Source organism: Lichenostomus cassidix, chromosome 9, assembly GCF_008360975.1.
Source record: "Lichenostomus cassidix isolate B80296 chromosome 9, HeHo_3.0, whole genome shotgun sequence".
NCBI classification, from domain to species: Eukaryota; Metazoa; Chordata; class Aves; order Passeriformes; family Meliphagidae; genus Lichenostomus; species Lichenostomus cassidix.
In genome coordinates, this window is record NC_139490.1 from 6292587 (window position 1) to 6317206 (window position 24620).

Here is a 24620-nt window from a genome sequence, read left to right on the forward strand (position 1 = left end):
CTGTGCTGAAATAGGAAACGGTGGGAGGAGAATCAAACCAGAATACAGATTCGTTTGAAGCTCATCAGGGAATGATAAGGATAGAAAAAAAAATCAGAGTGAATTAATGCTGTCAAAGGGTTTAAAGAGAATATGAAAGGTTCTTATTATGTGAGTATTGGGGGAAGACAAGCAAAAATCCTAGACAGAAAATGTGTCCATTAATTAGTAAACTAAGTTGGTATGAAAATAATGATGACTAGATTCTATCTTTAATGAGACAGATAAAAGAAATGTGAACAATTCAGAAATGAGAAAATGACTATAAAATATCTTTTCTTAGTGGCATATGAGAAAATACTTCAAGGAAAATGAGGCTGTACATCAATCGGCTGCTACAGATGAACCCATGTTATTGGGGAACTGGTGAAAATGCCATGCTGCATGTGATTATTTTCCTAATTAGGGAACAGAAGACTAAGAATTGACTGAAGAGAAGTCTGTGCAGACACTTAAAATGAAAAATAAATTATCCCAGTCACTGTTTGCTGAAGGTCTCCCTTTTACCCTTTCTAAACTAATCATCACTGCTCTGGAATGAGGTAAGGTGAGGAATACAAAGGCAAGAGGCACAATTAGGCCCATGAAAAGATCCCTGCAGTGATCCCTGAACCCCAAGTTTTTGTAGAGGATCCCAGAATTCTGGGACAGAAATCAGAAGTCAGTATTTTCACCTGGGCTTGCACTGGTACAATGATGACAGAACTGCTAATTAGTTGAACCCACAGTGTAGGATCAGCATAACACTGCCCCACAAACACCTTTTGTAGAGGTGTTGACACATCCAGCTACCTCAGAGACAGCTCTGGTCATGGTGTTTGCTGCCTGAGGGCTGAGCCCAGCAGCACAGAGCCTCCAGCAGCACTGCTCTAGCAAGAATAAATCTCACCAGACAAACTTGATTGCTTTTCTGATAGAAACAGAAAATTAACGGGTGAAGGGAGTGCTGGAGCTGTAATATGTTTGCATCTGAGAAGTGCATTTGATACTGTGCCTCATGAAATCTTTGTAGAAAAATTAATTTCAATCAGCTTGGAGATGAACACTGTCTTCTTAATTGAAAACAGGCTGGAAGGCTATAAAGAGAGGTTGTCAGTGAGTGGCAAAGCATGGAGTTGAAGATGAGGAGACTGTGGAAGAACCACAAAGCTTACTCTTAATTTATATTTAATATCCTCACTGTTCATCTAGAAATGGTGAAGGAAACAACATTTTAATAAGATATACAGATGAGATGAAACTAGAAGGAATTAAATCCTCCACAAAAGATAAAAAAATGATACAGAGGGAGAAGCAGCTGGGTCAAGACAGTATGAAATGAATTCAGGGTTAGTTACAGAGCAGGAGACTGTGACCAGTTTTACCATTTACTGGAACAAACAGATCATTAGTTTTCATTGGTAGGAGGAAAGGAGGTTCGGGTTCATAATTTTGCATGTCTGCTTTTGTAGATGGGAATCTTGTGAGCCTGAAGGCTTATGAAAATCCACTTCTATGCCAACATGTTGTACAATTTGGATATTTTCTAAGTTAGTGACATAAGGCAGGGTTTGACTTCCAAATGGGTGACATGTCCAGCCTGCAGTCTTCAGGACAGATGTGCATACTCGCTAATAAATACTTGCTTAAAAAAACACTGAAGTTTTAGAATTTGCCTGCTAAACATCTGAAAGAGAACAGTTGGTGAATTCCATCTACTCTCCTCAAACTTGCAGGCACAAGTTAGAACCAAGCTAGAAATGACATATGGCAGCAAAAGGGCAGTGCAGTTTGGGGCAGGACAGGTTCAGATCCCCTTTGGGCTCTTCTGCTGTTCCTACACCTGGAACATTGTGTTCAATTCTGGGGAACTCATTAGCAAGGAGATATTGAAAAATTGTGGTGAGTTCAGAGCAGAGTAACAAAAATTATCAAGGGGATAGAGATATTCATTTATAAAGGAAGATTAAAGGAACTAAATCAGTACTGGAAGAGCTGAATTTGTAATACACTTACTCAGAGAAAAATGGCTACAGAGAGATATTACAGTCTAGTGCTGAAAGGTACAAATGCCAAAGACAGGGAAGAATTAAGTGGTGGGGAGTAAAAGGAAGTAGGAGAATTGGAAATGAGAAAGGGAAACAGATTAAATATCCTGACAGAATTCCTGACAAGGGAACTCTCATGTGCTGCACCCCTTGAAGTTCAAGATGTGCAATGGAGGGTGATCACCCAGCCTGGAGAGCCAGGAGATCACTGTGCTGCCCTTGCTCTCCCTGAGACTGGCACACATCCCTCTCTGGGGGTGGCATGAGAGCCATGAATGTATGAATATGGATGAGACTATTGTTCACTCTGAGCTGTGGTGACAGTATCATTTCCCTCATATAATTTCAAATTTCCTCTAGCGAGCATTTGTTCAGAATGGAGAATTTGGATTCTGGTCTCTGGATAATTTTTCCCTTGATTATTTGAGAGATTTATTGCTTGGTGGTACCATGGGACCAGACACATGGAGAGGTTTTCTTTTACAAAATTTCTTTTCTAAAATTTCCAGTTTAACCTCTCACAGTCACTTGTCACCACTCTACAGAAGTGCACCTTTATTCTCTGTGCCAACAGCATCAAACTCAGGGCAGATATCCTTAATGCCTTGTCCAAGCCAAAACAGATTCTTCTTCAGGATTTCATACACCTAAGGATTGTGTGGCTAATGCAGCACACCAGCTTGGCTTTGTCATCTCTTTTATTTTATTTCATATGCTGTATTGCTTTCACCTCTCAGATATTGATTAAGTCAAGCCAAAGCCTTGTTTTAATCAGAGCAGCACAGTTTGCTCTGTTGTACACGTGAGCCCATTGTAACTTGTTTTGTAAAGCAGCACGGGAGCGATCTGTTTCCAGAATGAGACAAGGTCTGCATGTTTTAGCTGAGATCAACTCTTATGTGTTCTGTTTCACCTATGCTCTCTTCAGGAGCAATTTTCTGTGCATTAGAAAATGTAGTTTGGCCCTCCCCCACTCCTAATGATAGTTAATTAAACCAATTCATGTGAGGTAAACCACCTTCCACGAATGATTGAACAAGGGAAAGATAGGATCTACCTTGGATATAAGCTGATATATCAGAGGAAAAAAAAGTGGAAATTGATTAAATTAAGCATCTTTGGGTGCACTGTTTGCCCTCACCCAAACAGTAGCAGCCTAGGAGAAGGAGACACTCTTTTAGAATGCAGAAATTAATTATTCTGTCTCTTGCACTCTGTGAAACTCCTAAAATGAGCAAAGCTTGTAGGGAGCTCATCTGGAGAGGAAGCACAGAGCTGCTCTATGAGCAGTGGCAACCAGTGGGGCGAGCTGTGCCTACCTTGCTCCCAGCAGCTGTCACGTGTGAATTCCTAATCTTTGCATAAAGCCGGAGATGGAGTCAAATTACTTTGTATTACTGTCATTTGTATTCTGCCTCCGGACGCTTTCATTCCTCCTGCTTTGAGTAATATTTTTTCAACCTTGTCTTCCCATTAAAATTTCCTCTTCATTATGGAGCATTTCAATATAATTTCCTCCTGAACCGAGCTCAGGGTACAGCCCAACTAATAAGAATTGCATGATCTGCATTATTATGCACACATAATCCATTATAATTGAATCTTATTCCACTTTAATTGCACATGTTTACAAACACTGCAACAGATTATGTATTTTAGTTGATTGTGCCATTAATGATTGAAAAGTCAATGCCATTTTGTGTTAAAACCATTTTTGGCTCGCATAACAAGTGAAATAACACAAAACTTCTGGAGAGTCACAAGATGCATTTCTAACTTTCTCTGGTTTATTTTCAAGTGTTGTGAAGAGTTTTCCCCAAGCTAAAGCCATGCATCTTTAAAATTGCAACATTTTGTATCATCCAAACCACCTTCAGTCTTCCAGAATTTGGCAGGATTTTAGTTAAGCACTTGTTCGTGGTTGAATTTGGAAGCTAAAGGTACTTTAGTGACACAGACTTTGTTGTTGTCTGTGATTTACAACTGCCCCACCACCCACAAGCCTAGTGCTTCTGTATTTTCAGAGAAGGGCTTTGCACCCAGAGCTCACCCTTTTCTAAACATGCTGAAATGCCCCCACTGCCTGTCTGGGACTTTAGCTTTTGGGCAGGGAGATAAGGTCAGCAGATGCAGAATTATTTAGGAAATGGACCTCCTGAGACTTCAGATACTGGAGAGAATTGGAAAATTTGGCAGCACACTGTGCTGTTTTGGTGCAAGGTCAGTTAGATAAGGTCAGTCAGGATGTTAAATCTAGCCACTGCCTAGTTTGTCATCACATTTTGTAACAGGAACAAGGAAGCCTGATAGACCAGAATCCCCAGAAGAAGAAATATGAAAACCAAGTCAATATTTTCACCAAGATTTATAGAAAATGTACTTCTTTTTATATGCCTTTTCTCAGATACATTACCCCATGCAGCTTTAAGAGAAATAGATGTGTTTATCTGGGCTCTGTTCAGCTTTTCTTCACGTATGTTTATTCTGCTGCTCTTTAAGCACCTGTGCAGGGCATTTCCTCACCCTTAAAGCTGTCCTTCAGACATGAGTAACCCCTGGCTGAAGATACTGACAGAAGCACCAACTGTAAGCATCTTGCAAAACCAGCAATGATTTTTTGTCACCACCACATCACAAATCCAGTGGCTTTCCCTTGAGCTTCCTCTGATCCAGAAAGTCAGTAATTGGGAGCTGGCTTTGTGGCCCCAAACACCTATATTGGCTTGTTTAAATTACATTATAATTTAATAAAATATTATTCTGCTAGTGAAGGAGAAAGGGTTTGTCCTGAGCGGAAGAGAGGTTTTGGCAGAAATCAAAATGCAGGTGATGTGCTCAGCAACCTCAGGATGTGATTGTTTATGTCTTTGACAATAAATAATACATCACAGGCACTGACAAATGGAGCTTCACAAAAGTCTTGTGAAGTAAATCAGCAGTTGTTATCCAGGACAGAGAGGGAGATGGGGCATAAAAAGGTTAAGCAACTTGACCAAGAGGATACAGCAACCTGTGGCAAAGTGCAGCTCCTGGGGTTGCCCTGGTCTGTGCTGATAACCTCAAGCCCTTTCCCTTCCAATTCCCTTTTGGCTACCAACTGCAAAGGAATGGCCACTAATAATGCTTTGGGATACTAAGTTGTCAGGAGGTTGTTAAGCCAGGAGATAAATGAATGATTTTTATGTTCTGTGATGGATTTACAGGAAGCTCTCAGAGGCTTTAATTTGGACAGTCTGGGTTCTGCCATGCCTTTTTGTTTCATCTATTGGATTTTTGATAAATATAAAGCTCTCCTGTGGGACTGAGGATCTGAAGTGTTTTTGGGTGGAATTAAGAAAGATGGTGTGATTCTGTGTTTATACCAGGAAGGCTTTTGTTTTGTGCTTTTAGGGATTTGAGCAGGAACCGTGTCCTTGTCATTAACTGTTGTGCATTATGACTCAGAATAAACTTACTGCATTGTTTAAACTGTTTTCTAGGCATCATTAAATGTTTAGACATTTAGTATATCTTGAAGCATGAGATTTTGTCCACCTCTACACAGCTGTGTAAGATTCTGTATCAGGGGTATGCTGATAATGCAGAGGTGATCTTGTAGGCATTTATGTTTACTATTATTTATGGCAATTTGCTGTGATTTGAAAAGACTTTGGGCTGAATCTGGTTAGTTCATGTGGTAATCCTGCAGTAAAGGCAGGATTTCATTGCTCTAACTGCCTTACCCCTTCTTCCTTCCTTCCCATCCATTCCAGGATGGATGACATCCTGCTGCATGTACCACATCTAAATCCCTATTCCTGCAGCTCAATGCAAACAGGCCACAGCCACAGTGGGCATTTTTGTTGAGGTTTGCACTCAAGTCTAGAATATTTTTGTACTTTTAGGGTAGAGGATGCCAGCATGCCCCTGTGTAGTCAGGACCCTGTGCTGATGAAACACTTTGCTCTCCTGTGAAGAGAAGTGTGGCAGAAGTGAAAAGCATCACTATTATTGCTGTCCTTTGAAAGGAGTCCCAGTGGGAGCTGACATTTGAAGGATTCCCTGCATGAGGTGAGGTCTGGTGTCAGCCAGGGAAGCCACGATTCATGAGCAGTGGCTCACAGGCACTTTGTGCCATGCACTGAGGAGGTAAAGTGGGATTTTTTGTGGAGAATAGCTCTGCAGAGCTCTGGAAGGAGCAGCTACAGGACAAGAGCTGGTCCAAGGTCAGAGCCTTTAGAAAGGGCAAAGAGGAAACAAACCATGCATGCATTACCTGTGTGTGTTTGCATGCATGTGCATATGCAAGTAGGTCTGTGGGTGTAATTAACTCCTGGTTCCTGGGTGCATTTGGAAAACAAAGTGTCAAGTTGCAGAGCACACTCTCCTCCTTGTGTGAACGTAGCTGCATTAGCCTCAAAAGAGGAAAGAGGAGGGATTTAAAGCACTGCAATAGGCTGTATTGAGGACGAATCCCTTGCAAAATCCTCGTGCTAAATCAAACCTGCTTCAGTTAAATAAGCTCATCTATTCTTCCACCACACAAACTATTAGTTTTACACTCTCAGTACTGAAAAAAAATGGCCAAAAGTATTATCATTGTTTTGAACCTGTCAAAGGTATTTGCTACTGTCCTGAGGTGTGTCTGCCAAGCTTCAGGACCGAAGCAATTTTTATACCTGAAGCTTTGTACACACAAACCTCTGGGGGGGGAAAAAATTAAAGGAGGGGTTACCTGACAAGTTGGCACACTCTTAACTAATGTTGAGCAGCTGGAGAATCTGGAAAGCACATCAGACTTGGAGTCAGTGGGGAAAAGAGGAAATTCTGCAGTTACCAACGTCTTGCCACAAAAGGAACAAATTAAAGGGAGGTGAGCAGGCAGAGAACTTCAAAGACGGAACAGTCTGCCGACAAGAAAGTGTATTGATAAGACCATTAAAAGCCAGCTAGCAAAGTGATTAATGGAACAGAATTGCCTTTTGGTTCATAGGATGAACAGCCAATTGCATCCTGACAGAGATCTGAGTACAGAAGTCAAGGCACCACTGAAAATCTGTACTGGGATTTTAGTGGGCAAGGTTGGTGGAAGAGGAAAAAAGCAGACAAGCAGGGGAATAGGATTGGTAGCATGCAGAGATTAAAGAAAACATTTAGGAGTTCGTTGAGTGGAAACGTGGATGTGAGGACAGCTCAGGTCCCAGCCCCAGGAATTCCCTGAAGTGCTGGGAATGCCTGCAGTGCAAACCCCAGGACCATCTGAGCACAAATGTTTTCTGTCCCTGCTGGACAGGGTGCTCTGAGCTGTGGAGCAGCTCTCAGCTCTAGCCAGGAGCAAATGGAGGGGCTTTCAAGCACCAGAAATACCCAACGATTAACTCAGCAGTGGCTGAAATAAAAGAAGAGTCGTGCATGGAAGGATATTTGGCATATTTCCAGGTCTTTGCAAATACAAAACCCCATCAGTCTAAAGAAGCATTAGGAGTTTATGATGTGGAAATAACTGGCTGGTGTGTGACGCATTTCCAGCTTATGGTGAGCCATCTATTAGAAGAGAACGTTTTAGACATTCTGGGGCTGGAGTCAACCTCCCTGCTACAGGCCAAATGCCATGGACATGAGGCAAGTGTTTCAGAAACAGAATATCCTGCCATGTGCAGAGAGGGAAGAGATCAGGGAACATTAGGCATAATTACTTCTCAGCTGTTTAGTGCTCAGATGAGGTGATGGGGAAAAGTCTTCCGTAATAGCTGAGTTGGGGCAGCTTCTGTCTGCTGTGGTGATACCTTTGCTGGCTTCCTCTCACTCTGAGGCATCCACTGGATGGACAGAAACCTTTTACAACTTGACCATTTGACTTGAAGAAAGCACTGAGAGTAAAAAGGAATTTGCCGAAATGGCAGGAGTGAGTGAACTGTTCTCAGTGCATCTATTTTAGCAGCAAGGAAATAAATAAAAAAAAGGGGGTGGCTTAGTCATGTGCAGCAATCAAGGTCAGCATGACCTTGGGTTGGAACAGCAGCACTCCATCCTCTCCAGTGGAGTCAGGGAATGCAGAGCTTTCCATGGACACCACCTGGTTTTACAAATACCTTCAGCATTAGGATAAATTAGGATTAGCTGAAGGTACAAATACCTTCAGCTGCTTTACAAATCAGCAAATTGAAGCACAAGGAAATGCCTGAGAAGTCAACAGCAAATCCTGCAATGACAGACTGTGGCTGCCAGTCCATCTCTGTAGCTGCATTCTCCTTGGGAGTAAACTGGGGGAAAGTATCTGTGTGTCACTGGCAAAAGATGACAACAAATCCTTCATCACCAGAATAATTCCAAACGGTATTCAAAAACTCTGTAGCAATTTCCTTAATGGGCAATTTTTGAAGAGCGTTTCCTTTCTCTAGAGAATTTCATCATTGGAAGAAAATCTCAGGTAGTTCCAGGAGGGCAAGTCTCTTCTTTCCATAGCCCTTGGGGTGCAGGAACTGCCCTGAGGTGTCTGCATTCTTCATGGTGGTAGCAGACCCAGCAATGCACCTCTGACTTGAAGAAATGCTGGCTTTCATATAGAGAATACAAGAAAATGGGAGCCAAAACTCAGTCAAGCTGAAAAATAGGCCCGTGTCTCTTTTTTTTTTCTCTCTCTTTTAAACACTAATTTTCTGTCCTCTGGGTCTTTTTAATTCTTCTCTCTGCTATTTTTGTCAAAGACAAGGTTTGTGCCTTTTATTTGACACAGTCTTTTCAGTTCCTCTGGAAAAAAAAAAAAAAGAGAGAGAAGTTGGAGACATATCAGTGCCAGCTACAAAGGACTACAGGGAAGAGCTCTCTGCTGGAGAAACTCTATTAGGCATCACACAAAGGAAGGGAGGTTTGGTCTGAGCTCTTTACCTTTGGGCAGGCTTATTTTCCCATTTTTAACCCTGTGACACTAAGAACCTTCCCAGAATAAATGTTCATTCTTCTCTGCTGAAGTACCAGGACTTCTCAAAAGCATGTAGGATCTGAACAATTACACACACTCTTGTTTCCATTTCAGACAATACCACCTGGACACTGTGCAGTTATTCTTCATGGCCTGAACTTTATTAAAAAAAATGTCCAGACATTTGCAGAAACAGAGTCCCTTTTGCTCCCTGACTTGAGTACCATAGTAAATGTATGGACTTTGCAAGTACCTTCATGCTCAGAAGGCAGGATCTGTTGTAGGATTAGTTATCATATAGAATCACAGAATATCCTAAGTTGGAAGGGACCCACAAGGATCATTGAGTCAAACTTCTGGCCCTGCACAGGACACCCCAAGAATTACACCCAGTGCCTGTGAGCTTTGTCCAAACAGCTCTTGAACTCTGTCAGGCTTGATCTCTGGGGAACCTCTAGGTGAAGAATGTTTCCCTGATATCCAACCTAAACCTGCCCTGACATAGCTCCAGCCATTCCCTCAAGTCGTAGTGCTGCTCACCAGAGAAAAAGGATCATTGCCTGCCCCTCCACTTCCCCTCAGCGAGGGGAAACTGAGGAGATGATTGCTCAGACAAGAACAATTCCTCGACTGGCATCCTTGCTGCTTCACTCAGTCCTATGAAAATGTGTCAAGAGGTACATTCATGGGCAACATGACATTTAGCCATGCTGTTTCCCAGCTAGCCTGCATTACATGAGCTAAAGAGACATCTACCTTGTGCCTGTAGAACATTTCCCCTCAAGAATGGTATCATTCTGCTGAGAAGCATCGCTGTGGCTCAGAGCTATGGCATTTTCCAACAGACAGGAGTGAGCCCAGCCAGGGCAGCCTCATGCCATGTCCTGCACCAGCACATCCCTGAGCTGGCCCTTGTGTCCCTGTGCCTTGGTGTGATGAACAGGAGGCCAGAGCTGGGCTAGCCCAGCCCTGCAGGGCTCAGTGCAGTCAGGCTGGGGGTGAAAGGAGCTGCTGAGCCTCTGCAGGAGGCTGCGCATCCTGTGAGCTCTGGGCTGTGAGCAGCACTGCAGCAGAGCAGAGCAGAGCCCTGCCTGCAGCAACCCTCACTGCACCTGGGATGCCACAGCCCTCCTGGGGACAGGCTGGGCTCAGTGCTGCTCCCTGGGCGAGGCAGCAAGAGCTGGGGGTCACCTGCTGAGAGACTGGGGAGAGAAAAGGGTGAAAAAGCTGCTGATATTCAGCTGGTGCCTGCCTGCTCCTCCTGCTGCTGCTGCTGTTTCCTGGGAGCTGAGGATCAGACCAGTTCTATTTTCAGGATTTAGATAAAAGTTTCAGTCACAGGTCATGACTCCCTCAGTTACAAGGGATTCTGCCCATTTTTCCTGCGGGGTGGGAACAAGAGAGCAGCTGCTCTGCTGTGCCTGCCAAGCTCTGTCCTGCCTGGCTGGAGTGCCCAGCTCAGGGAAAGCTGCTTCCTTCATCCAGAGGCCATAAAGATGCTGACACCACAATGTGCACACCAGGGGTATTCACGCATGGCCTCCCAGAGCTGGCCTTCAGCAGATATTGTCTGTGCTCCTGGCTGGTGCAAAGCCTCTTTTCTGAGCCCTCCTCAGAGCCCCTGCAAGGGGCAGGATTTCACGGAATCCCTGCAAAACTGAAGATCTCCTGATAGGAGCAAAAGGAGGGCTGGGAAAGGGTTCTGCACCACTGAGCCCAACAGCCTGCAGTCACAGGCCATCATTTCATCAGATGCCCTTCAGCCAGCAGTGAAGCTGTTATCTTAAAACTGGTTTTACCTAGTTTGCAGAATTTACTTTATTTACCTCCACCGCTTTGTCAAGAGGACTAATTTAATGCCTTATCCTTCTGATGTCTGAAAATCTCAAAATTTCCAGCCTTCTACCTATTTGTTCCTGTGCCAATGCTGTTTTTGAGTTGAAATCTCTCTTCCAGTGTTAGCCCTCCTCCCAGCTGTATTTGTAGACAGCAATGACTTCTCTTAAAGCCATAGAAAGCAAAGGCTGCATTTGCTGCACTTCTCTGCAGCTTTTCCTGGTTTTATAGTCCTTTTCTGAGTTTGTGTGCCAGGACTGACTGCCTGGTGCCCCAGGTAAGATCTCATCAGGCCCTGAAGCAGGGATGATCATGCTGGATAGCTGATGTATCATCACAGATCTATAAAGTTTCTTGGGGCATCCCAGTATGTCTGACTTCACCTTTTTTCCCTATTATTTTTAAAAGTCCCATTTCACAGAAATAGTATCTGGCAGGATTCTCTCAGTGCCCAGCCTTGGCCTTCATATGATTACATCCTTCTTCACACTTCCATCTTTCCTGCTGTAGCCTTCAAGTCTATCCCATTTTTTGAATAGTTTTCTGAACCTCCACTGTTGTGCTTATCCACCCTGATTTCATCTCAGCCACAAATTTTAGAGTGTCTGCTTCTGTGCCAGAAAAATTAGAATTATAAATGCAATCAATCTTCCCCACCAACCCTAAAGGGATTCCAGAGTCACCACTAGACCCTAAACTTTCCCAAAATGTGTTTTCCCTAGTTCTCCAGACATTTCTCACACAATTCCACTAATCCCCATTTCCTGCAGTTTGACTAATCTTGTCACCATGTCAAATACACTGTAGAAGTCCAGAGAGATTAGATCTACTGCACTGCTTTTGTTAAGAAAATCAATTATCCTATCAAATAAAATCATCAAATGCAATGACACAACATTGCTTTGGTAAAGCTTTGCTGCATTCTTTCCTTCAAAAAGAAGTCCTTTTACTTCCTAAAGCTTTGTAGAATGTTGAGGTCAGACAAACCAGTCTTTAGTCACATAGATCATATTTTTGCTTCAAAAATATACTAAGCGAGTACTACACAAAGGGGTGAGAGGAACAGTGCCCCATCTGGAGCCAGATTCCATACAAATTCCATACAAATTGGCTCTAAGAAAGCCACAGCAGAACAGCCCCTAACCTCTATTACCTGCTTTTCTGCCTTTTTAAAAAAATGTTTGGACTTTTTTACATTCTTTCATTCAAAAGGAGTTTGGAATTGGGCTTTTACAATGTCAAAGTACAGGCTCAGGGGTTTAGGTGTCAAGCAGACCAGAAAAATAATGTAAGACCTGGATTTTCACAAGACCAGTGGAAATCAAATGCTGAACTTTTTTCCATAGCAATTAGGAAATCTGTTCCCTAAAAGAGGCCAGAGAATTTCAAAGTGCATAGAAGCAGGTGATTAGAAATGAAAACAAAATTGTTAATATTACATGTGTTTTGTTTGGGTTTGATCCAAAGGCTTCTGGACAGTGCAGGTAATGGGCTATTAGAGGTTCACAGCCTTCTGGTTGGAGTTCTAATTTCTAAGCAGTTCCATATCCTTTGGTCACTCGTGAAAAGGGACCTGGCTTTGGGGACTTGGTAGGTTCCTATGTGCTAAATTTACATTATCAAGTTATCCACATTAAAATTTTTTCACTCCCTGTTTTACCTCCTCCCTTCATCCTACCCACTGAGGAACTCCTCACCTCAGCCGGGGCAGTTTCATTTACTTTTCTCCCTGAAACCTCATTTTTGTGATGTTACTCCCCCTCAGGATGACCAGATGTACCTGCAGTGCCAGCTTTTCCCAGCTCTGCTCAGTGAGCAAGCCCTGAAGAGATTATTTACCCACAGATCTGCAGTTTATATGAGAGAGGATGATGGGGCAGAGGGGGGTAGAAGACTGTGAACTGGAAGGGTTTCAGTCCCAGAAATGCCATGAGTTTTGCAGCTCATATCACATCTTTATGATCCTTTTTCACTTTCTCGTGCCTGAAAAAGTCTCTATCATTCCTTGCCTGCTCCTCTACTAGTCCTTTTCTCAGCACAGCCCTTGGCCAGTTCTCTACATTCCCTCCTGCTCAGTTTTTGCATCCCCTGGGAATGTTTCAGTAGCTCCTGAGACAGATCTCCCAGCCAGGCTGTGCAGGTCTGCAGGAGGGTATTTTACTAACTGTTTACACTACACACAAACAATAAAGATGGCGAGTTAATGAAAATTAAGAAAAATGAGGGTATTTCACTTGAGCTGTTCTAGGACCATCTGAAACAGCCTTGCATGGGCAATTTACCTTGTACTGCTATTAGAAAAACGTGAAATGGTCACTGACTGGAATAAGAAGAAAAAGTAATGAAATTCAAACATGATTATTATCAAAGACAGGCTCTAATAAGATACCAGAGCCCAGTTGAGAGTTCAGACAAATTTGAACTCAGTGGCAAAAGAATTCCCACTTAATTTCCTGTTTCACAAAATGGTTTTATGAACCTAATAAGGAAATTTTAGCAAATCTGATTATGCAAGGAAAAAATTCATGTCATAATTAATCAAACTCAGAAATGAGATGCCAGCAAAAGGGGAAATTCCCTTCTCATTTATATTCTTGTTAAACCACTGAAATCAGAAGAGCTTCAGGAAAGTTTAAGACTTCCTTTGTAAAACTATATTGCTTGACAGTAACAGGGCTCATACTTAGATTTAGATGGTTTTCCCATCATACTCAAATATTATTGACAGTTATTATTTAATGGACAAAATATCTCTGGAGAAAAATCCCATGTCAGGATTAAAGGTTTTCAAAGCAAAATGTGTTTGTACATCTGGAAACAGAAATTAGAGCAGACAGTACTATTTATACCGTAGATAATAAAACAGATATATATATATATCTCATACTAAATACATAAATGTAGAATCTTGATCCTCTATGTCATAAAAAATAGCTATACTAAAAATTAATGGCATGAAATTTCTTCACAGCACATCAGATATTTCAAGGAATATTCCAGTAGCTAAAATATTGAGAGTTACTGAAATAAAGCACATAAATAACATTGGGCATACAATGTCTTTTTGTTCAGTGGCTGTACTGCTCTTGACACAATAGAGCAGTCCCTGGAAAAGAACCCTGAAAGGCTGAGCTGGCCAAAGCAATTAAAGCACATGATTGTTTTCTTTGCAAAAGAGAGGACAGAAAAAGCACATCTCTGCTTTTGGACCCAGACCTGCATTCTGCATTGTGGTGTGTGGGAGAGACATCACTTGCACTCAGTCTATGCCACTGGGCTCCTCTTTGGCTCCAGATCAATGTTCCTTCATGCTATCCTGCACTCAGCCATGCCAAACTCTGCCTGACACTGGCACAGGTAGGAGCAACTCAATCGACTGCTGGGGAGCTGCTCTGTATTTACACAGGTGGAGAGCAGAGATTCATCATGTCACCACTCCTTTACCCCTCTGAGAGGTATAATTTGGTTTCCTCCATCTTGCAATCCTATCTTGACAATCACTGAAGTATCTCATCACTGACCTCATGTACAAATGAGCTGCTGCCTTGGTTGTACCCTGAGTTTTCTTACAGACACAGCAGGGACAGCAGCGATGGCACCATAGACACTGCTGGCTGCAAAACCCTCACCACTGCCCATGAGAGCCCTGCTCTGCCTCCCAGACAGCCCAGTGGCTCCTGTCTGGAGCTGCCTTTCACACAGATGTTTCAAACCCCACAGGATCTGTGAAGGCAGGAGCCCATCCTGCTGTAGGGCATTGAGGCTCTCATGCCCCACAGTCTGGGGAGATTACAGTGCTGGGAAAGGTTGGGCCAGGCTCAGGGGGTAAACCTGGCCAAACAAATCCCCATCACAGGGTGCTTCATGCTCCAGGGCCATCCCTGCCATCCCCAGCACCCTTTCAGTGCCCATTTGCAACAGCTACACCCCACGGTGCCCCACACACACCTGCAAGGACAGGGGAGATCAGGCTTCCATACCAGCCACACCTTCCATGCTTGACACACTCTTCACAGCCTCAGAGTCCTCCCTGCTCCCATGGGCTTCCTGACCCTTCCTATCCCACCAAACCTGGCCAGAGCACAGATTCTGCATCACACCAAGAGCGACAGAGGCTCTTTGTTTGTTTGGTGGATTCACTGAAGTTAGATTTGGGGAGAAATCTGAGAGCCTATTATTCAACTCCACACTGCAAACAGCAGTCTGTCTGGAGAGCCAGGCAGGCACCCCAAGGAGTTGCCTTTGCTTTCCTGGGGGATTGCATTGGAGCTTGCTGCTGGAGGCTGAGCCCTGCTCAAGCCCATCAGCCTGGACAGGGGTTAAAGACCCAGCTGGGACCACCAGGAGAGCAAGCAGGAGGCAATGAGCATCGAGGCAAGAAGGGGGAGAGTTGTTTTAGTCATCTGTGCAAAAATAATAGCAACTCTGAGGGGAAAAAAACAGGTAAATAGACATGGTGTGTGAGATAAATGGGGCCCTGGGGATGTTTGTTCCTGCACTACCAGATCCATCGTGCTTCCCCAAAGGGTATTGCATTTCTGGGGACTGAGGTTTTTTACTCATTTACTGCACCAAGGGGCATTTGAAATCCCAGCAGGGAAACCAAGTACAGAAAACCCATTCTTCCTGCAGTGGCTGTGAGTGGGAGGAGAGGGGATTAGAGGAGTGAGCCAAGGGTTAGAGACTCAGGGTCTGTCTCTGTGTGTCTGAGGCACATCAGAGTGCCTTGGTCTTTAAACACAGACAGCTGAGGACAAAATTCATCCCCTCCCAGAGCCTGTTCCTGCAACATCCTGGTCACACTGGAGCTGGGACATTAGTTGCAGAGGTACAGGCTTCCTGGGGCTGTTTTTCCAGGTCTGTTTTATTCACAACGTGAAAACATAGCTGGTTTCTGTGGTCTGGAGCTCCAGCTGGGAGCTGCTGCAAGAGGGGTTTGTGTATTTTTGGAAAAATTCTCATGCAATGAAGATATGGCCCCTCATCCCAGTAGGGATGAACTCCACAGCTTGTAGTGCATCTTCTGTGCCTCTCTTAGAGGCCACAGTCTAGAGTCAAGGTTACTTCTAAGACTCTGAAAATAGAGCAAGTACAGACACAAAAACTTAAATAATCTTCTTAAAACTTTTCAGAGCAGAGAAAAGGTCAGATTACATGTGTATCCATGGACAACTTGTTCTTTTTTTTTTTTTTTTTAATTGTTTTAAAAACTCACAGAGGTAGAGAAATAATGAAACATTACTTCAATACCCATAATGAGTATGAATAATTTCAAACAGATGTAAACAAATACCATTAGGTGATTAAAACCAGAGATAACTGACTAGCTAAATTCCTCTGGAGTCCACTTCAGCTTTTGATGATACATTAATATTTTTGCATATGCATAATTGAAAAACTCATCAGAGAGGGTGGAAAAAAGAAATTTGTTTTATCAATGAAAGAATGTGTGTTTATGCCAAAGGAGTATCCCTGTAGCATGTCTTAAAAGCAAAGCTTTATCATTCTGCCTATTTCCTCTTGGAAAGCCTCTGCTTGGTTTCCAAATACCATTTTTCCCCAACTAATTTATTCATAAACACGTCCTGTGTCCTCAGCTGCTGTGGTGATGGGGAAGAGGTGGAAACTTTGTGCAGGCATGGTAATCTTTTCTTCATGGGGAAGAAATAACTTTGTACAAAACCTATATATATGTGGAGATGTATGTTTAGGACCAAATGTTGCCCTCAGTGGAATAAATCCCAAACAACTCTACTTCAGTAAGTAGTCAAATCCCTCTGGTCACTCTGTAGGAAAACTGAGATTTTTGAGCTTTGGTGAATATTTGGTGTTCACAACCATAAATCCTGTGCTGGTGGATTTATGTGCCACTCTGAGCACCTGCTGCAGAATATAGATCATGAAAATTAAAAAGTGGCATCTTGTGTGGGGTTTCTCCTGCCCCTGCTAGCAGATGTTTTCTCCAAACAGGCTTGGCTTTGAACCGAGCCCAGGCAATGTCCCTCCTGCTCCCTGGCTGCTGTGAAGCTGCCACCAGACCCCTCCTTCACCCTACAAGCAGGGCTGCACCCCACAGCATCTCCTGTGAGAGTTTGTGGGGTTCTCAGACAGAAGAGCCAGGGGACATGAAGGCATTGTCCCTTCAAGAGTGGACATGTGTGACCACACAGCATCAAACACCCTGCACTGTGTGGGGGCTACAGACAGTTTTAGGTCCTTGCTATTCTGAATTTAAAGCTTATCAGCAAGACAGCAACAATACAAGCTTAACAAGGCTGAATTTCAGTCATCTTTTCAAGTTCTCAGGCAAAGCTCTCAAAGGAATTCATAAGGGCAGAGGATCATGCTGTTTACAAGTGGGGAAACTGAGGCACAGTGCTATAAAACAGCCTTTCCACAGCCCTGCTCCTGGCCTAGCTGTTTACCTGTTTGCTTCTGTTATTGCTTCACTGAAAACCCCCTCAGTGGGGCATAGCAAAACCTTCCCTCCCCCTTTGCACACTCACTCCACAACTTGGTCTTTCACTCCTGGAGTGCAGAGCTCAGTATTCAGAACCAAATCATCAAAGAAACCCAAAGAGGCATCTCACTGATGCAAAGGACCTTTCAAAAGAGAGAGAGAGCAGAAATAGAAGCATGAGCTTCATCAGACAAGTGACTATTCCACCAAAGCACGGCAGCAGCAGCTGAGTAAAGCATAAAAGGAAGAACAGATTAAAGGAGATACTTGAATCCTGAAGAAAGGAGAGCTCTGCATAGCAAGTGATTTGCAGGGGGGTAGCAAAAAAGGCAAAAGAATTATCTATCAATATCTTGCTAAAGTTGCTGGAGAAGTAATATTAGCATAGGAATAGGAAAGTGTGGACAGAAAAAGCAATCAGGAGTTGGAGAAACAGCCAGGCACTGTGTGTAAAATCAGTGAGCATCTAAGTGGCCAATTTGGTGTTTCTGTGAAAGGTGAATAGCACAATGCATTATCTGTCACAAAGCAGGGAAATCACAGCAGTGCCAATTGGAGCAGTGCTTCAGGAAATTATTGAACAAGCAAGAAACAACCTCTGATCATGGCATTCCAGGAGAGGAGTAAATCCTCAGAATTGCACACAGGGCTTAGACCAATGTGGCCTGTAAATGTCTGAGCAGTAATCCATTGCTTAACAAATGGGAAAGCAGCAGGCAGCAATTGCTGCTCAGCAGAACTGCTCAGAGCAGGGAACCATCTCTGCCCAAGAGTCTCACACAAAATCAGGCTCTGAAAGCACTGGTACTGAGAACCAGGCTGAGGAGAGTGAAATTGCTGAAGTGTGAAATCCTGTTGGAATTACTCAACAATCACACTGGAGACTGGCCCCAGCAGCTGGGTGTGCATCCTCAGATACATATTTTAGCAGTCTTTAAGCAGGAAACATTCCCTGGGCACGGTGAGCATCAATGTGTAAGCAGCCTGTTTTGTTGGATTCTGGTTTGTTGCTGTTCAAACTTGCAGTCAATCTTCAGTGATTTACTGAAGAGGATTGGGCACACCAGAAATCATTTCATTTCATCATCTCTACCAAAAGAATTCAATAGTTTACACCACCCATTGTTGTGAAAGATGATCAGTGAGTCTGGATTTCCCCTGAAGGCAATCACAAAGGATGCCTGACCCGTATCTCAGTGGAAAGCAGAATAAAGCCAGTGGTGTGGCCCCTTCTGGTGTCTTTGCTGATGTGTGTCTCAGATATGTTCCAACTCTGCTGCTCCTCAGTACCTCAGGACTAGACACTGTTGGAGCATATGAAAGCTTTGATGTTTCTGAAAATTAGCTCTGCTGTAGGATATATTTGCTCTAAGTAACATCCTAACTGGCAAGTATTAATTAACTGGCACATCTACAAGTGTAGGAAAACCATAAGCTCCTCAAGATGGAAAGTTAGGGAAGGAAGGGTTAACCAGCCAGCAGCTATACATATTCTGTTCCCATCCACCCCCATGAAGTATGAAATGCAGCAGATGTTTGATCTTGATCTATCAGCCTCCATATAAATGAAGGTTGAATTAGTAAAGGAGAAGGCAGAGTAATGTTTGCCAGAGAAGAGCAAGAAGATTCCTGACACCTGGGCAACTTAATGGTGGCAGATGGCAAAAGCTGAAGGCAAAGAGAAGGAGTGATGTGCTCCAGCTGCTGGCGCACAAATGGGGAGTAGAAAGGCCTCCACTGAAACTGCACAGAAAGAATTTAATACCAGCACTTCTGTAAGAGTGATAGTGTGAATATGCAAAGAGGAGCCTGTGTTTTAACTCAGACAACTATCGTCGGAAGTACCCAATGGATTGTCAGCCGAAGAGATTTTCACAGCAAGAAGCCATCTATTTGCATCAAATACTGTCAGTCTGCAAAGCAGCAGCTTCTGGGTCATTTAACAACACTCCAGATGTAGTTATTTTCTCTTAGGCAAGAGGCTCAAAAAAAGCTGTGCAGGAAAAAGGCAGAGCTGGCATATAAAGGGGACAATCAAGCAGCATGTGGAAGCGATTAGCCAGTCACTGGGATGTAACTCAGTTAAATGAACACTTGGGTGTCCTGTGGTTCTGAACACAAGAGACTCTGCAAGACTCTGGTCAAACAGTTGCATTCCCACAGGTGCTGCCTGTTCTGCAACAGGAAAAAGAAAGGAAACCAGGGTGAGCTGTAACTATAGGGACGGACATCAACAGGGTTTCTTGGTATTTTTTTCATTTAAATGACAGAGATGAGATTAATGTTTGTTGCCAAAATAATTGTTGGGATTTATCTTCCCCCACACTGGAATCATCTTTTTTAGGGAATAGCTGCCCTCTGGAAAACTCAGGTCTGAGTTCAGGCTCCACAGTGCCCAAAAGTACTTTGATGTGTATGACAGAATTTGGCCCTTTCTGGAGGATCCTTTTTCCTATTAGACTGATTTTCACTGATGCTGTGATTGTACATCCTGTATATCCTGTTACCTGTCGTGCACATCACACCTGCAGCCCTGCCAGGCTAGTGCTGAACTGAGCACTGACACTAAACAGAGACACCCAGCATGGAAAAGCCATCAACAGATCATTCCTGCAATTCCTTTAATACACAATTCACACCAAGTATCTATGGATTAGTGAGAATACCTGCTGCTGTTTCTAAAAGACTCAGCAAGTGGGTAGAAGGAATGCTGTCTGATAGGTATGCAACTTCAAAATATATTCACACTGTTCCTAGAGAATTTGTGACCACAGGAGGAGAAAAGGTTTTTGTATGTGCAACCTGAAGCTTTAATTATATTGTGCCCTTTCCATTGCAATTAGAAATGGGTATTTGTAACTGATAGTTACACTTTCTAGTTACGTATCTGTCAAATTCCTGCTATAATGAGGATGATTCATAATGAAATTATGCGGTAGTTGCTCTGTTCATTATATTATTTGGCTTACAGTCAGCATGCAAACTACCAATCTCCTAAATTCCTCCTGTCCTTCACCCTCCTTGGCCATTTCCTAAGTAAATACTGGTCAGAAACTGACAAAAGCACTTTAAATTCTTGCAACTCCTTTGCAAGCAATGAGTTTTCTCAAAGAAGCTCCACTGCTGTACAGCTGAGCAGCAATCTCCTCCTCTACAATATAGGATTTTCCTGATGGAAGGCAGAGTGAAAACACATGTGAGCCCTCTGCTTCCCTGGGCAATCCTACTTCGCAACATTCATGCAGTCCAGGAAGACAGAAAATTGGTATATTTGATCAAATCACCACTCCACTGCTCCTTGTAGCTTCTTTCCAGCAAGGAGCAGATTGATGTGCCAGGAAAATGCAACAGCAGTAGAGCCACAGTGAGGACAGGGAGCACACCAGTCCCATCACTGATGGCAGCTGCCCGTGCTGCTCAGTGATTAGAAGAAGCATGAGGAAAGGGGAATTCTCATGGAATCTCTCCCTGAGACTGAACCATGTTGAACTAATCAGGCCCCAGAAGATCCTTCTGGTCATTCCCTGTTAGCCCACCCTGCACACCTTGAACAGTTTATTCTTCCTTCAATTACCACACCAGGCAAGAACCTCTCCTTTCCATTCAGTCACGCAGCTCTCACAGACAGCTGTCACCTGCTGACCCCCAAGTCTGAGTGACTTTAGCTTACTGTGGAGGACTGAGGCCTTTGGGGTCACCCTGGCAGAGAGGTCCATAAGGGAGGGAGAGCTGGGATGGATAGTCATCCATTTTTTATGAGCCTCCTTATATTCAGCATACATAACTGGGGACCTGTGAATGTGGGTGGCAACTACCACCTGCTTTATCCTGTCTTTGAACACTCTTGTGTCCAGTTCAGATTGAAATCTTTCACAAGATCATCAACAGAGTCAGGACACCTAGACCTGGGTATCTCCAACCAGAATCTTATGTCTCTTGAACTGCTGTGTCATCCTGCTTACAAATCCATGGCACAGTGAGACCCTTAGTGGGTGAGACAGAAGTGTATTGCTCGGGACAAGGAGAACTTTTCTTTATTTCCCTTTTCTTTTTCTGTCTTAAGGTGAATGAAGGGCATATGAAAGATGCAAGATAGGTGACAGGGAAAAAATTTCTTTAAATTATTCAGAAAGCTGGTATTGTTCAGTCAGCCCTGCTATCACTCAGCATGTAGTCGCCCACCCTGAGATCCCTGCCTACAAAATTCTAAGTCCCCTTTGCTGCCACCAATTCTGGGAGAAGCTTAAGGTGCTAATAATATCCCACTGTAAACTGAGGAACAAAACTGGAGCCTTGAGCTCTTCCCTCCAACCCACTGACTGTGCAAGGAGCAGTGGGTGAAGAGGGGAAGGGAGGATGTCTGAGAGCAGCAGCAAGCACGGGCATGGGGAAGCACAAAGGCAGCTCTGTCAGGAGCAGCATTGGTTCAAACATTGTGTTCATGGTCCCTCCAGATGTCCCCATCAGCATCTATGGCTGGTCTGCACCAGCAACAAGCTTGCTTTCACTCGTCGTTTCAGCAAAGGCCAGTGCAGGAGGAGGAGAGAGCCATGGCCCACACTGGGCACAAACAGTGACATGCTGTTTGGGAAAGCAAACCTGCCACTAGTGCTATCCTAACCCTTTTATTCCCTGGGTGTGAGGCAGCCATAGCTGGGGTTTCACTGTGATCTTTCACTGCTTTCCTCCTTAATGTCTCCCAGTACCATTCATTTCTCTTGTCTCCATGCCTGGTATTTTCATTTAGAACAAAGGGCTGTGAATCGGGTGGAACTGAAAAAACAGGCAGGTGTGGAACAAGCAGTGAAAGAACAAGCTCCCCACCTGCTCTCTCCCAGCCTGCCTTGGCTCCAGGGTGCCTCTCCAGCCCTTCAGCCCATGTGTGCCACATCTGTGCTGGTGGCTCTTGGTTTTGTCCACCAGGGACCACACTGAGATAGATATTAACAAGCCTTGCTGCATCTTGACCTGGGCTGGTCATTAACTGACAACCAAAAAGAAAAAGGCTCCAAGACCTCAGCAGAGCACTAATATCTCTGACCTGTGATTTGGTGGTTAGCACAGTTTTACTGAAAACAGCAGCATCCTGTAGCATCCCTCACCACTCCTCTTCCCCACATCACAGGCACTTCAAATCCTGTGCATTGCTCTCATTTCTTCTGCCCACCATTACCCCAGGTGCTGCTTACTCAGAAATCTAGATTGCAAGTCCCTGCCATCTGCAAACAGCATTTTGCCTTTTGAGAAGCGCGGCGAGCATCTGTGACTCTGTGCGCACAAACCGCAGCGCGGTCCCTGCATCCCCCTCGTTCTCTTTATGCCACAGCTGCCTTACAGAGTTTTAAGAACTTTCAGCTTCCAATCACTACTTCCACTAAGTCCTGCGCCAGCCTCAGCTTGCGGCGGGGGCGGATGCTGCCGGTTCCTCTCGCCGTTCGCATCAGCCAGGAGAGCTACGGCACCTTCCATTCCCCGGAGGGATTTTCTCTTTAGTTTCAAAACAATGTGTGAAAGCCTGCTCTGCAGAAACAGTAGCCTCAGTAAGTTTAAGGATGACTGAAGCTATTTCCTCTGCCGGGGAGGTTTGAGAACTACGGAGGGATGAATGGAGTTAGAGCTATCGCTGCATTCCTAGCAGCCATCCTATTACAGCCCTGAATTAAAGCAGGAATGGCATGTCTAGGCTAGGTTAATAAACCCTACGGAGTGCATGCCTAAAAGCACTACGGAACAGCCTTAAGTCAGCTGGAGAAAACTAATTTCAAGCATGGCTGTCTAGTGTGCCTGTCATTCCTATTGTCCTTCCAAACTATTTCAGACATTTTGAGCAGCGAGTACTAAGCGATGAGTTAGCAGGGCTTGTGACATTAATGGTCCAAAAAGGTCTGAGCACCGGGAGGGAACGATGACAGCACTCAACAACCGGTGGCAGTTCGGAGGATTCCGCTGGATCTCTGTTTGTTAATAATTAGGCTTCGCCTCGGAGGAAGATGTGACAGCTATCGGAGGTAGGATTTGCACGGGAAACAAAGGGAGCTGTTGCTGCTCGGTGCCCGCTGTTCGTGCTTTGCTCCGCGGCTTTCCGAGCGCGGCCAGGTGCGGGGAGGGGGAGCTGGGATGGGGGAGAGCCGGGGCTGGAAACACCGTGGATAGTCCTGTGTTTTATGGCAGGAATGCCTCGAGGACAAGCTGGCTCAAGCCTCGCTGCCTGCTGAGTGTGCATTCCACGTTGTTCTTCCCGCGGAGTGGAATGCATGGAGGTCATGCAAGAAAACACTTTGGTCCTTTCCTACCGAGCCAGCCGGGCTGTTTCTGAGATGGGAGAAGGGAGAGGGGGAAGCTGCCCTAAAATAAAAGGGGGAGAGGAAAGCTATGAAGCCTGCAAGATGAGGAAGACATGCGATTAATGTGTAAAATGTGTCTGGAGTGCCACCGATGTCATTTGAAAGGGGGAAAACATTGGCGGGGGAAGGTGGTGGGAGGAATTTTCCGGGTGAGGAACTCCTTAGGTTATAACCTATTGCAAAAGAAGGCGTGATGTGTCCATCCATTTTGCATAATCAAACCTTTCTCTGCGCTGTTGGCATTGTTTTGCTGGAGGAGAATTGTAGTTTCAGACAGGAAAAGGCATGATTTCCTCCCGTGTCGCTGCCAGCCCCCTGACACCTCCTCCCCCTGAGAAAGCAGAGTGGGGAAGGATGTACAACACGCTTAGCTGGGTGCTGAAAGAGCTGTGAGCAAGGGCTGAGGGGGTGGAATGAACACTCAGTAGTATAGCAGGAAAGCTTCCCCTTGAAAAAGCTTGTTTGTCCCCAGCCAGAAGTCCAGGAGGTGATAGGCAAAGTTAGAAGCCTCATGTACTTTTTTATGATGTGCCTATTTAGCGTCACTGGACAGGAAAATGTCCAAACATCAGAGTCAGGTCTCTGTGGCCAGACAGGGCAGCAGGGTCTGCACAGGGTCCTGGGCAGGGCTGGGCTGTGAGTTTGTGTTTTTGTCAGTGTGTGTGACCCTCGCCAGGATGAGCAGCAGGAACATAATGAATGAAAATCATATTTCCATGCATATGCAGAGCCCTTATCATTTGGTGTGTTTGATCTGAGCGTGATGTTCCCTGGGTTGATGAATTGTTTCGACTTGTTCATTAAAGTTTCATTTCCAAACAAGAGGGAGGCTTCAGAGTGAGTGGTATTTAGCAACAATAAAATGTTCTGCTTGTGGAAATGCTTCTCACAGGACCTATTAAAAATGCACTTAAAGAAGCTGAGAATCATATCTTGCAGCAAGAGGTATGGAGTCATTTGCTGTGCTAAATTTTAAAATTAAGGTTATGATGCCATTTTAAATCTACTTTAAT

General features: G+C 44.3%; 1 protein-coding gene across 4 annotated transcripts in view; it reads left to right on the forward strand.

Annotated features, from left to right (window-relative positions):
* LOC146433120 (calcium-activated potassium channel subunit beta-2) overlaps positions 1-24620 on the forward strand; it is a 131754-nt gene that overhangs the window by 18802 nt on the left and 88332 nt on the right. Inside the window, exon 1 of one of the 4 annotated variants that reach the window (XM_085069069.1) lies at positions 22644-23271. The exons of the other annotated variants lie outside the window; for them this stretch is intronic. The gene's annotated coding sequence lies outside the window, so the exon portion shown is untranslated. Of the gene's footprint in view, positions 1-22643; positions 23272-24620 lie in introns of those variants that run through there. 4 annotated transcript variants of the gene reach the window in all.